We start from the raw sequence: 14,569 nt of genomic DNA on the forward strand, positions 1-14,569 counted from the left end.
ACCCTTGGCACACTGATCTGTTTTTGAACTCCGAATATGCACTAACAGTCCGGAGCTAGATAGCTGAATGTCATTTAAAAGAAGGCCACAGCAACCATTGTCTGAATGTTTTTAATTGTGTGAAACAAGCACACTTTAATTGTATTCACATAATTAACTTCCTGTTTGGTTGCAGCAGTCTGGATTTACCAGTTAGCCATCACAGCCCTGCCTATCTGAAGAAAATTCATCAGGGCTGCTGCCTGAAGGCTCTCCATACACCAGGGGGGCGGTCTCATTTCAATAACAATGACTTTTAAAGTGGCTTTTCCTACTTGTACTATTTAATTACAGTACTGTCTTCTTTGCATAATCTCATCCTGTCTGATAGCTTCGAGTGGCAGATGAAGGGGGGAAGGAGGGCACCTGTCACCATTTAATTGTAAAATGTGACAGGGGTTAGGTTTCATTTTATTTTTTATTTTTTTAAATATACTTTGAAAAGCCAAAGCAGAAAATGGCAGATGTGCAGGTGTGATTCTCTTGCCTTCCACCGTTGTGGGACCTCTCTAGTGCCATTTCTTCCCCAGTTTTTCCTTTCCAACAAACTTTTAATAGAAAGAAAAAGATGAAGGTGATAATTACTGAGTTAACTGTAATGACTAAATACACCCCAATTACAGTCATGTTGCTGCTCAGCTGGTGTGGGTGGGTGGTTTTGATGATGCTCTGTGGGGACCATCCTGATTTCTCCTTGTTGCAGCACTGACAGATCTGCTCTGTTTAATCAGCTGTTAAGAAAGTGAAGCTGCTGTTCTCTCCCTTCCCTCATCTCAGAAAACGGCAACCAAAATTATTCAAGAAACTCCCCTTTTGGATTTTTCAGTTTAGAGAAAAGGGTCAGCAGGTGATGGCTTCTCCCATACAAACCTGCCCATGTTTTAAGACAGGGGTGCAGAAATTGGCCCTCTGGATGATAGCTCCCATCATGCCTGACCACTGCCCTTGAATGCTGGGGCTGATGGGAGTTGGAGTCCAACCAGTGGTGTCACAACAGGAGGGGGGGTGCGCCCCGGGTTCCATATCTGTGGGGCTGACAAGAAGTCACCCCGTGGGGGCTCACGGGGGCATGAGCAGCCATCGCGCCACTGCAGCCGCATGTGGAGGATCCTCCATTCGCAGCTGCAGCCGCGAGCAGAGGATCCCGGCGCCGGCAGCAAACCGCTAAGTACAGCGCATGTGCGGCATCACACGCATGCCCTGTACGTAGCAATGCCGCACATGCGCTGTTATAGCAGTTAAAGCTTCGCTGAGCAAACACTTTTAAAACTTTGCTTATACGGCATGCTGCAAAATGCAATGCCAATGAGACCCCAGCTGCCCATATAGACATGAATTAGCATATGCAAATGATATGCAGGTGTGCATCATGGTCCTGTACCTGGGCAGTGCTTCTTGCCATTCCATGGACTGATTAATGTGGGAGCACCTTCCCTAGAGAGTGACAAAGTACCCAGAGCTGCTGCAAAATCCATCATGCTATTATTATGTTGGGGTTTGTTTCTACTGCTATTCTTTTTTATTTGTTTATTATTCATGTATGCATTTATTTCTTATTTCTTACTTGCCCTAAGGCCACAAGATAGGTTGCACAGACAAAAATTACAATTGCAAAATCTTCAGTAGTCTGTAATCTGTGGGTCGTATTGTTATGCATTATTTCATGACTGAGAGGCGACTGAAACCCATCTCAGAAAACTGACCCATGTGATGGTACTGGAAGCTGCTGAGACGGCCAGGGCAGTTGCACTCAGAGCCGTAGCTAGGTGATCATGCACCTCTGGCAGAACCGTCTAGATTGCGCCCCCTAGCCATGGACAAATGAGCTGTTCTTTCCGCCTCTCCACCCATTCAATTCACCCACTATTTAAAACCATTTCTCATATATGAATGAGATCAATATTTATATTTATGGGCATATTTTAAGCCAATTTTGCACCACCACCCCAAATCGCCTGCACCCCTGGTGGGGGCCCACCTCAGCACCTGCTAGTTATGGCCCTGGTTGTACTCCCACCTTGTTAATGACCTGCAGAAATGCTACCCATCTCTTTATTATATTAAATTATTGTAATATAAAAAACTCTCATCTTTCATACATAGGAACAAAGGCTTTTGCAAGGCTTTCAGCTGCGGCTCCCAAGGAACATAGGGAGTTGCCTTATAATGAGCCAAACCGTTGGTCCATCTAGCTTAGGACTGTTGACTACCAGGGACTTTCCAGAGTTTCAGAGAGGAATCTTTCCCTGGGGATTGAACCTGGGACCTTATGCGTACAAAGCAGATGCTCCACCTCTGAGCTATGGCCCTTTCTGGAGACTTCTGAGTGGAAATGAGTAGGCACAAGGGGTAAAAGGAATACAATGGCTGGCTAATGCAATTTCTTGCCTGAGGAAATTAAGCTCAAACAGCACCTCAGGCGGGACAGGGTCTTGTGTGAGTGAGGGGGGAGAACAGGGCAGCTGGTGTAGATTTGAGGAAAGGGGAACAGTGTTAGCACAAACGTCCAGGGGGCTGACTGGAAACAGCCAGATTTAAATCAATCAATCATCATCATCATCATCTCCTTAGGTTCCTTTCCAAATTGGAGTCCTTAGAGGCCGTTCTCATCAGAGGCAGGTGCAGAGCGAGGGTCTGGCTGCAAGCTAGATCTTGCTGAAGGTCATGGCCACTTGAAGCAAAGGCTCTTGAGCAATCACAGGCCAGGCTTTCTCAATCTGTATGGTAATTCGCAGCAATCAGAAATGAAGAGAGAAATGCAGAGAGAGATTAACACTTTGTAGGCAAGAAGCTTCTCAAGAGGCCGGCCATGGAAGAGAAAGGTGGAGCCTGCTGGCTTATTGGGATTTGTCCTAGTGCGTGATCGCTCCTGCTTCACTCCCTGTCTGGCAAGAGCAGGAGAAAGAAGCAGGAAGCTGCAATTAAGTCTGGCTTCCTTGCAATGTTTGTATATGAGACCATGCTTTCGTTCTCTCTAGGATTCCGGAGCCAACAACACACCATGGCGTGATGCTGGTGAAAGACTCAGGCTTCTTGGAGAGAAACAAGTAACGACCCAAAGTTTGGATGTCACAGGGAAAGCGCTTTTACATGCAACGTTCACGAGTGTGCATACTCCTTGTGCAATAGTTGAGCTGTACAATCAACCAGCACACACTCTTTCACACAAACACTTGCAGATGTGCAGAGACAGTTTGTACCTGTGTTCAGTGTAACATGTGAACAAGGCAAGCTTAATTGTGGCTTCCTGGCTTGTTTCTCCCGCTCGTGCCAAGGCAATGGTGCGTGCTGCATGTTCACAATAAACCACAGAAACCCAGCAATCCTAACTTATTGTGATGTGTGAATTCAGCCCTCACTATCTGCTCACCCAGCAGGGTTGTGGAGAAAAGGATAGCGAAACCTCAGTTTTGTTTCGGGATCCTGTGAAAGATGCATAGGGTGACTGGGAAGGAAATAAGTCATACAAAGCAATAGGAGATAAAGACAGCAACATATGTATAAAGCAAGCAGCAGGAAAAAGTTTAAAATAAAAAGAAGCACTAAATTTCCAGTATATATAGCAATGAAAAGCAGTTTGCAGTAAAAAGGTATTCAAGGTACATTTAACTCAGTACTATTCAGCAATTATAAAGCAATGGAACATGCCACAGCTTGCTTGTTCTTTCTTTTATATCTCACCCATCCTCCAAGGAGGCATACAGAGTTTTCCTCCCTCATTTTATCCTTAGAACAACCCTGTGAGTTACCGTAGGTCTTCATTGCAGAGTAGAGATTTGAACCCTAGTCTCCCAGGCCCTAATCCAACACTTCAACCACTATACCACACTGGCTGGATTGCATGTTTTCTTCAAAACTCTTATACTGTAATATAAAACAACCCATAACCCCTCAGTTCCTCCAGTTTGTCCCTGATTTTATACAAAATAAAAGTGCAGATCCTTACAGAAAGAGGGGTTTGGTTTCAGCTTATTTCAAAGGACTAATGACTGTGAGATCTGGTTAGCTTGTGCATCATCTCTAGGGATAGTCTTTCTCTAAAACAGCACTTGCAAACTGAGATGGGTTTCAGTCGCCTCTCAGTCATGAAATAATGCATAACAATACGACCCACAGATTACAGACTATTGAAGATTTTGCAATTGTATTTTTTGTCCGTGCAACCTATCTTGGAGCCTTAGGGCAAGTAAGAAATAAGAAATAAATGCATACATAAATAATAAACAAATAAAAAAAGAATAGCAGTAGAAACAAACCCCAACATAATAATAATAGCATGATGGATTTTGCAGCAGCTCTGGGTACTTTGTCACTCCCCAGGGAAGGTGCTCCCACATTAATCAGTCCATGGAATGGCAAGAAGCACTGCCCAGGTACAGGACCATGATGCACACCTGCATATCATTTGCATATGCTAATTCATGTCTATATGGGCAGCTGGGCTCTCATTGGCATTGCATTTTGCAGCATGCCATAAAAGCAAAGTTTTAAAAGTGTTTGCTCAGGCAGCTTTAAAGTCAGCAGCACAAAAACTGTTATATGATTTATGTTTTTATTGTTATGCTTTACTGATGGTTAAGGAAACAATTACAAAGTCATCAGTCTCTGTCACTCACCCTGAGAGCCTAGGCTGAAGGGTGGGTAAGAAACTCCAGTAATACAAAAACCAACAACTAAGGGCAGTAGAAACAAAATCTAATCTAATAACAGGATAACATATACAGCATTATTGTCAGCTTGAGGTCACATTCATGCTATTTATGCATTGTTGCCTGTCATACTTTCTTCCAAAGAACTGTAGGTAGGGAGTTATTCTTTCATTTGCTCTTACATATTTTTGTGCTTTTATACTGTAAACCACCCTGTGATCCTTGGATGAAGGGCAGGATATAATTTTTTTTTAAAAAAAAATAACATTGAATGCAGGGTGGATTAATGTGGTGGTCCCCTGAGTACCCCCCCCAAAAAACAGCAATGCCCCTGGCAGAGGCCAATATGATGCGATGGAATCCAGGCCACCACCACCCCCAAAATGGGCCTAGTGGTGAGAAGGTTGGACTAGGACCAGGAAGGCCAGGGTTCAAATCCTGAAGCTCACTGGGTGACCTTGAGCTAGTCTCAGCCTGCTCTAACCCTTGTGGTCTCTTCCAACTCTACCTCACAGGGTTGTTGTGAGAATGAAATGTGGAGGGGGACCAGCCATGTATGCCCCCTTGAGCTTCTTGGAGGGAAGGTGGGGGAGAAATGAAATGCAACAAACAATGTTTTTGTAGAATCCTCAGGTCAGATTCACAGATCTGGCTTGCCACTGTAGGATACTGGATACAGGACTAGGAGAATTTCCAGACTCACTCTTTTTGGGTGGGGTTAAATTACTTCCTGAGGGACCCAGGTGGCGCTGTAGTTAAACCACTGAGCCTAGGGCTTGCTGATCAGAAGGTCAGCGGTTCGAATCCCTGTGGCGGGGTGAGCTCCCGTTGCTCGGTCCCAGCTCCTGCCAACCTAGCAGTTCGAAAGCACATCAAAATGCAAGTAGATAAATAGGAACCGCTACAGCGGGAAGGTAAACGGCGTTTCCGTGTGCTGCTCTGGTTTGCCAGAAGTAGCTTTGTCATGCTGGCCACATGACCTGGAAACTATACGCCGGCTCCCTCGGCCAATAATGCGAGATGAGCGCGCAACCCCAGAGTCGGTCACGACTGGACCTAATGGTCAGGGGTCCTTTTACCTTTACCTTTAAATTAGTTCCTAGCAAGGTGATTTGGAGTTTTCCTCCAAAAGATCAGAATGAACGAATGAATTTATTTGCAATAAGGAAAGTGCACTGGCAAATGTGGAGTAACACTTGCTTTGAAACAACTGCTGTCTAATTTCCCCACGAATAAATCAGGATGGATGCTCACCAAACAGCTGACACCATCTAATCTCTCTGCAAACAAATCAGATGGAATGCTGGTTATGTAGGATTGGAAGCAGGGATGTCAGAGGGAAACAGAAATGGCTGAGGTCCGCTTGCTTGCTTGTCCCCAAATGGAAAGGTGAGTATGTTTGTGTGAGAGAATGAATGAATGAATGAATGAACTTTGTTTGTTATGTGTGCAAATGTGCACAAATATGTGTGTGTGAGAGAATGAGAGGGATGGGCACCTCCACTCTCTTTTTGCTTTGGTCCCTCCCATTCACCATTGGCATGTGGCCCCCAGAACCTTAGTAAAAAGGGAACCTGGCTCTCTGGGCTAAATATGGACCCTGCCTGGAGCAACAGAGAAGCAAATCATCCTGAATGTCTTCTTGTGCACAGCATTGAAGTCTGTCCAAGACAGTTGTGGGATTGCAAAAGGCCCTTTTAAGGGCCCTTTAAGACAGACAATGGGCATTCTAGAATCAGGGGAGGTTCCAGGAATGTTGACCACAGAACAACTGAAACAGCTTAAGGGACTACCACCCTCTATCAACTGAAGTTCGAGTAAGTTTTCTAATAAAGGGGGCTATTAAACATTAAACGCCAAAACTTTAGTAATTCCTGTGTGTCATGGGCAATGATCTGATATTGTTTTTAACTGATACATGTGGCTTAACATATTACATAAGAATGGGCACCACCGAATGTAGGGCCCATCGTGGGAGATGAGGTGTGGTTTGAAGGAACCTTATCTTTCAACTTCCAGCTTCAATTTTTAAAAAAACAAAAGCAAAACACTTGCAATTTTTATTTTATGAGTCTCCCATTCTGTCAGACTGCAAAGAACTGGGTGTATATGATTTTCAAAATATTTTATTAAAGTTTAACAAATAAGTATTCAACAGTTTCTTTACCCTAAAGTTGTCTCGTACCAAACTCCAGTTGCAAAGATTTGTAAACCGATGTGACAAGCAAATATTTATTTCATAAATTCTGACAATCCAAGAGTTATACTTGATGTACCGGTATTTCTGTACAAGGTGTTATTCCTCTTTTTAAATGGGGTTGTCACTAAATTCCTCAATTTGGTCCAGTTACAGAAAAATCCCTGCTTCATTTCACATATTGTAGCCGGTGAATTTATACAGCTCAATTATTACATTTCTAAAAAGCAAGAAGCCTGACCACAGCTCAAGGATACACCCCATCCAGGCAAAAGCTCTTCAGGGCACAGAGCAGAACCAGCGAAAGATGTGGTCTGGAAGGAGGACCACATTTGGCTCACAGGATCCCCATCCCTTCTCTTGGGCTCAGGCCCCCTCCATTTGGCCAGCCTGCCCCCCGCCCCCGGTGCCGCCTCCACTGCGCCTGTCAGCTGCGCGAAGCTCCAGAGGCGTGCGGGGAGCGCGAGCCTGGGGCCACTTTGCCGTGCCTCTCTGCTGTTCAGCGGAGGCAGCCCCAGGCTCATGCTCCCCGCGCGTAGCTCCGGAGGCGCGAGCCTGGGGTTGACTGCCTCCTCCGCGCCTGTCAGTGCACTTGAGCGGCTTCAGGCTGCTATCCCGAGGCGTGTGCGTGCCTCTGGAGAGCGGCCTGAAGCCGCTCAACAACAGCTGATAGGCCCAGTGGAGGGGGCCCCAGGCTCGCGCTCCCCGCGCAAAGCGCGAGCCTGGGGCCACCTCGTCACGCCTCTCAGCTGTTTTTTATTTTATTTTTATTTTTTATTTTTTCTATTTCTACTTTTATTTTTTCTATTTTTATTTATTTTTTATTTTATTTTTTTTATTAAGGGGGGGGGCACCAGAAGGTGATAAAAAACCCTGTGCTTTGCATGTGTAGAACATGGAACATGGAACATAGGACTTCGTTGGATAACACAGTTACGTACCGTTCTCCTTACGAACGCTTTGGGTAACGAGCTCCGCTAACCTGGAAGTAGATGCTCCTTGTTGCGAACTTTGCCCCGGGATGTGAGCGGAAGTCGCGGTGTGGTAGCAGTGGGAGGCCCCATTAGCGAAAGCGCACCTCAGGTTAAGAATGGTTTCGGCTTAAGAACGGACCTCCAGAATGAATTACGGTAAGTTCGTAACCGGAGGTACCACTGTAATGAGTGTCCCGAATACAGGACTATCATCATTGCATGAGAGTTGCGATGTTTTAACATCCACATTGCAGCGCTTCAAGAAACTAGAAGAGCAGCAGGTGGACAATTGAAGGAAGAAAAAGGAGGCTATACATTCTTCTGGAAGGGTCTACCTGAACAAGAATGTTGAATACATGGAGTAGGCTTTGCTATCAAAAACGATATTGTGATGCTCTTGTCAGAAGTCCCTACTCGCATTAATGAGCAACTTTCAACCCTTCAAATAAAACTTGCCAAAACCCAACAGGCTACTATTTTAAGCACTTATGCACCAACACTGGGTGCTGATGAATACATTAAATAATTTTTTTTATTCCTAGCTGGATGCCATCCTATCAGAGATGCCTAAGGTTATCATCCTGGGTGATTTTAATGCAAGAGTTGGTGAGATTTCGATCTGTGGCCTGGGACTATTGGGAAAGAAGGAATTGGCAACAGCAACCAGAACGGAATCTTACTTTGACTATATGTGCAGTGCACGATCTTGTTATTACCAACACTTTCAACAAAAAATAAATTAAAAACATCATGGAGGCGATTGGTTCCGGTTCCCGCCTGCAGGAATGGCGGACCTGTTTTCCATCCCTCCGACCTTCGTAAGGAATTTGGCGGTTGCTAGGGGAGTAAATGGCAACCCCCTACCCTCTCCGGGGGTTACGGAGAGGGGCCGCTGGCCCGCGATGCCCCCAGACCCACTCCGACTGTTTTTGGAGTGGGGGGAGCTTGGGCTGAAGCACTTACGAGGGCCGGGACTCCCGGACGCTAATCTGCATGGCGGGGATTTCCATGGTTAAAGAAGATAATTAGGCTTAAATCTATGGACATACTTCAGGAGGAGGGGAAGAAGCGCTGTTTACTGCTGAGAAATTTATGCTGCTGAGGGAGAGGAGTCAAAGGCTGTATTTCATCTGGAAGAAGGATTGATGGGGACGGAGCGATAAGGGAAGTGAGTTTTTTTTTACTTTTCTTCATATGAGTTACTTCGTACCTTCCCAGACGCGATGTCCTGGCTTGTTTGGAGTGAAAGAGAAGCAAAAGACTGTGTGAGTTGAACTTTATAAACTGTTGTTACTGAGCATATTTTTTAAAGATGTGGAGTTGCCGACGAGAAAAGCCCCCCTCTAGTTGGACGGGAGGAGTGCCTGGACGCGTTCGGAGGATTTATGAGCTGTGACGCACTTTGAATTGGAGCAGCGACCTGAAGCTAAGTTCAGCTATAGGGCAAGGAGATCCATTAATTTACCAAGAGTTTATGGTTTGATGTTTGGATCTTCTGCCTGGAAAAGCTGTAAATTTTACAAAGATCGTTAATCTACATGGTTATGAGAGAAAACGAAAGTGATTTGAGTTTTTTAAGATGGCGCTGCTTCGTGTTGACGACGCAACAGGGAGCTCCAGACCAAGAAGATTTATGGGGAGGCTGGACTGATTAACCCACACAGGAGAAAGAACATTTGTGAAACCTTGTTTGATATTTATCTCAGCAGCTGGGAAACAATCGGTTGAAAGAGGAAAACATCTATGTGACTGTAAGGGAAAGATCTGGATTATTATGGACCCGGAGAGACGATTTGAATTTTAGAAAAAAGACGGCAGTAGATGGTTGCGAGGAATCCCCAATTTCTTGAAGCATGGGAACCCCCAAAATTTTTTAGATGATTTGGTATAACATTCGGTTTGATTGATATATATGTGTATAATTTGAAATAATGTGATATAATTGGTTTTAATTGGAAAAATTAATAAAAATATATATTTTTTAAAAAAACATCATGGAGGCACCCTCAGTCGAACCACTGGCACCTCTTAGAGTATGTAATTATCCATGCTAAAGATCGCCATGGTGTGCTCCTTACCAGAGCTATGACGAGTGCCAACGACTGCTGGGTCCAACTAACCAACTAATACGCTCCACGATGACTATCAAGATTATACCTCAACACAGGCTTCAAGGAAGGAAACCAAGGCGCAAAATGGCAAAATGAACACTCAAGCCCTTCAAGATCCCATTAAGCGGGATTGCTTCCAAATGACTCTTAAGGACCATCTGCTTTCAGAATTCCCCGATAACATCAAGGAACACTGGACATTATTCCATTATTCCAAACATCCATTATTGCAGCCTGTGAACAAACTATTGGATACCAAGCCAAGAAACACCAGGACTGGTTTGATAAGAATGACAGTGATATTGAATGTATGATTGATAAGAAAAGGAAGGCCTTTCAGATCTGGCAAAAAGATAGAAACTGTGCCACTAAGAAAAAAAACCTATGCCAACGCTAAGGCTGGGGTTCAAAGAAGAACCAGAGAACTAAAAAAACACCTGGTGGATAAAAAAAGTTCAAGAGATCCAGCACTTAGCTGACACTCATAATGCACTGAGTGTTTTTTTTAAGCCACAAAGACCATCTATGGGCCAATAAATCATGGAATATGCCCCCTATGCTCAACAGATGGGTACCACACTTCTAAAGGATAAAGAAGCTTTTGCACTGTGCTGGAAAGAACATTACCAGCATCTCCTTAACCGCAACTTCCCCGTAGCTGCTGAGGTCCTCTCACAAATTCCGCAAAAACAAATTAGAGATGAGCTTGCAATCTGGGAGAGTTGTGTACAGCTATTAACCAAATTAAAACAACAACAACAAAGCCAGAGGACCTGATGGAATACCTGACAAAGTTTTCAAAGTGGACGGAATTGAAATGACACAAAAACTTTGCAAGCTCATCAAAAAAATATGGGGGAGAGAGAAGATCCCAGCAGACTTTAGGGGTGCCAAAATTATCAACCTTTTTTAAAAAAAGGTGATAGAACGGATTGCAGAAACTATTGAGGCATCTCTTTATTAGCTGCAGACGGCAAAATTCTGTCAAGGATCTTAGCCAGGCACCCCCAAACTGCGGCCCTCCAGATGTTTTGGCCTACACCTCCCATGATCCCTAGCTCAGCGTTTCTCAACCGCTGTTCCGCGGCACAGTAGTGTGCCGCGAGACACCGGCTGGTGTGCCGCGGCGTGCCGGGCTGCCAGGGGTGCCGAGCCGCTGCGCCCGCGGCAGTCGTCCGGGGCCCGCGGCAGTTGCGCCCGACTCCCGAGCCGTGCGGCACCTGAGGCGCCCGTCATCACAGCCGCGCTGTGTGGGAGGGGGCAGGGGCTGACGCTGATGCTCCCAACGTTCGGGAGTCCTTTGCGCATGCGCAAAGCGCAGCTGTGGACTCCGGCGGTTTCTCCTGAATGTCGGGAGTTGTCCGGCACCCTCCAGACAGCCGCGAGGCACCCGCCGGAGTCCGCGCTGTGTGGGAGGGGGCAGGGCTGACGCTCTCGTGGTCTCCCGACTCTGCCAGCCAGGTCTCCTTCTTCCGACATTGGCAGCCCGGCGCAGCTCACGGGGCGCCCAGGGGCCGTCAAGACAGGTGCTCGGCTCCCGCCGGCGGCCCTTCTCCCGCCATGGCTGCCGCCGCGCAGGCAACCGCGGGGCGGGTGTGTCGCTGGGTCCGCTCCTCCTCCTCCTCCCTGGTGGTGTGCCTCGAGATTTTTTTCATGGAACAAGTGTGCCTTGGCCCAAAAAAGGTTGAGAAACACTGCCCTAGCTAACAGGACCAGTGGTCAGGGATGATGGGAATTGTAGTCCAAAACATCTGGAGGGCCGAAGTTTGGGGATGCCTGATCTTAGCAAACCATCTTCTAACTATATCCGAGGCTACCCTTCCTGAATCCCAAAATGGTTTTTGACCTTCAAGGGGGATAATGGACATGATGATTTTCACTGCTCGACAGCTTCAAGAAAAATGCAGACAGCAAAACTAACCCCTGTATATACTGTTTATCAGCCTAAGGCCTTCAACACTGTAAGTTGTAGTGCCCTGTGGACTGTCCTTCGGAAATATGGCTGTCCAGATAAATTTGTGAACATCCTTTGGCTGCTCCATAATATGACAGCAACAATTGCAGATAACAGTGGTTCTCAAAGTGACCCATTCACAGTGGGATTAGGTGTTAAACAGGGATGCGTTATCACCCCAACTCTATTCATTATTTTCACTACCACGATCCCATACATTGTCAAAGGGAAACTCCCCACCGGGGTAGAAATCTTATATCGAACAGGTGGAAAGCTCTTTGAGTAGACTGAAAGCAAAGAGTAAGATTACCATAACTTCCTTCATAGAGCTGCAATATGCTGATGACAATGTAGTGTGTGCACACTCAGAGGACAACCTCCAAACCATAGAATCATAGAGTTGGAAGAGACCACAAGGGCCATCCAGTCCAACCCCTTGCCAAACAGGAAACACCATCAAAGCATTCCTGACATATGCCTGTCAAGCTTCTGCTTAAAGACCTCCAAAGAAGGAGACTCCACCACACTCCATGGCACCAAATTCCATTGTTGAACAGCTCTTACTGTCAGGAAGTTCTTCCTAATGTTTAGGTGGAATCTTCTTTCTTGTAGTTTGAATTCATTGCTCCGTGTCCGCTTCTCTGGAGCAGCAGAAAACAACTTTTCTCCCTCCTCTATATGGCATCCTTTAATATATTTGAACATGGCTATCATATCACCCCTTAACCTTCTCTTCTCCAGGCTAAACATACCCAGCTCCCTAAGCCGTTCCTCATAAGGCATTGTTTCCAGGCCTTTGACCATTTTGGTTGCCCTCCTCTGGACACGTTCCAGCTTTTCAGTATCCTTCTTGAACTGTGGTGTCCAGAACTGGACACAGTATTCCAGGTGAGGTTTGACCAGAGCGGAATACAGTGGTGCTATTACTTCCCTTGATCTAGATGCTATACTCCTATTGATGCAGCCCAGAATTGCATTGGCTTTTTTAGCTGCTGCATCACACTGTTGACCCATGTCAAGTTTGTGGTCTACCAAGATTCCTCTCAAGCCAGGTGTCACCCATCTTTCCCTCCCCCCCCAAGTGTAGTACTTCATATTTCTCCCTGTTAAAATTCATCTTGTTTGTTTTGGTCCAGTTGTCTAATCTGTTAAGGTCATTCTGAAATGTGATTCTGTCCTCTGGGGTATTAGCCACCCCTCCCAATTTGGTGTCATCTGCAAACTTGTTCAGGATGCCCTCAAGCCCATCATCCAAGTAATTGATAAAGATGTTGAATAAGACTGGGCCCACGACAGAACCCTGTGGCACCTCAATAGTCACTTCTCTCCAGGATGAAGAGGAGCCATTGATGAGCATCCTAAATATATTTGCAGAAGTCTTGGCCTATCACTCAACATCCAAAAAAACCACAGTGCTGTACCAACAAGCACAAAACAACCCCTTCTGCAGTGCTACAAATCCAACTCAGTGGTATAATGTTGGAATGTTTTGATCACTTTTCCTGCCTGGGCAGTTACCTTTCCACAAGGGTTGACATTTATGCCGAAATCCAGCATTGCCTGAGCTCAGCAAGTGCAGCTTTCTCCTGATTGAAGGGCAGAGTGTTTGAGGACCAGGACATTCGCAGAAAACCAAAACGCCTGTTTACAAAGCTATTGTACTACCACCCTTACTGTATGCTTGTGAAACATGCACCACTTATAAACACCATCTCCAACTCCTTGAAAGATTCCATCAACGGTGTCTCCAAAAAATTTTTACATACCACTTGGGAAGACAGGTAAACTAATGCCAGTGAACTGGAAGAAGCAATGTATCAAAGCAATGATTCTTCAACATCAGCTTCGTTGGACTGGCCATGTTGTTCAGGTGCCTGATTATCGTCTTCCAAAGCAACTACTCTAGTCCAAACTTAAAAATGGAAAGCGTAATGATGGTGGTCAACAAAAGAGGTTTAAAGACTCTCTTAAGACAAATGTAAAAAAAAATGTAGTATAAACACCCACAACTGGGAAACACTGGACTGTGAGCGCTCCAGTTGGAGAACAGCCTTTACCAAAAGTGTCATGGGTTTTGAAGATGCTTGAACTCAGGACGAAAGGGAGAAATGTGCTAAGAGGAAGGCACATTTGGCAAACCCTCACCGTGATTAACCTCCACATGGAAACCCACTGCAGGAGGACATGTGGATCCAGAATTGGCCTCCACAGTCATTTACAGACCCACTGTTAAAACCGTGTTCATGGAAGACAATCGTATTCAGCTACAAGTAATCACTAGAAGCTGTTGGGATTTTTTACTCTTTGAAGCAGCTTCCCACAGAAACAATTAATGATTTGGCCGAAGGCCAGAAAGACTGAGCAGAGTGAGTTATTCAGCCTGGAGATATGGAGCCTAGAAACAGTTCTGCTATTGGACGAGGTCACCCTGTGTGGTCTGAGGAGAGGTGTCTTGGTGATTGATTGTACTGTAGTTGGAGTTTGTTTGAGAGAGAGTTAAGATCCGTGTCTGTATCCTGTATATAGTAACTTGTGAGTCTGCTGTAAATAATATATATCTGTAGTAACCAAGTTACTGGTGAGCAGCGTTTGTTCCTGCTTCATCCTGCCAGCTTGCAACTGAATGCTTCTGGACAGCCTGCGTA

Source organism: Zootoca vivipara, chromosome 14, assembly GCF_965207765.1.
Source record: "Zootoca vivipara chromosome 14, rZooViv2.hap1.1, whole genome shotgun sequence".
NCBI lineage: Eukaryota > Metazoa > Chordata > Lepidosauria > Squamata > Lacertidae > Zootoca > Zootoca vivipara.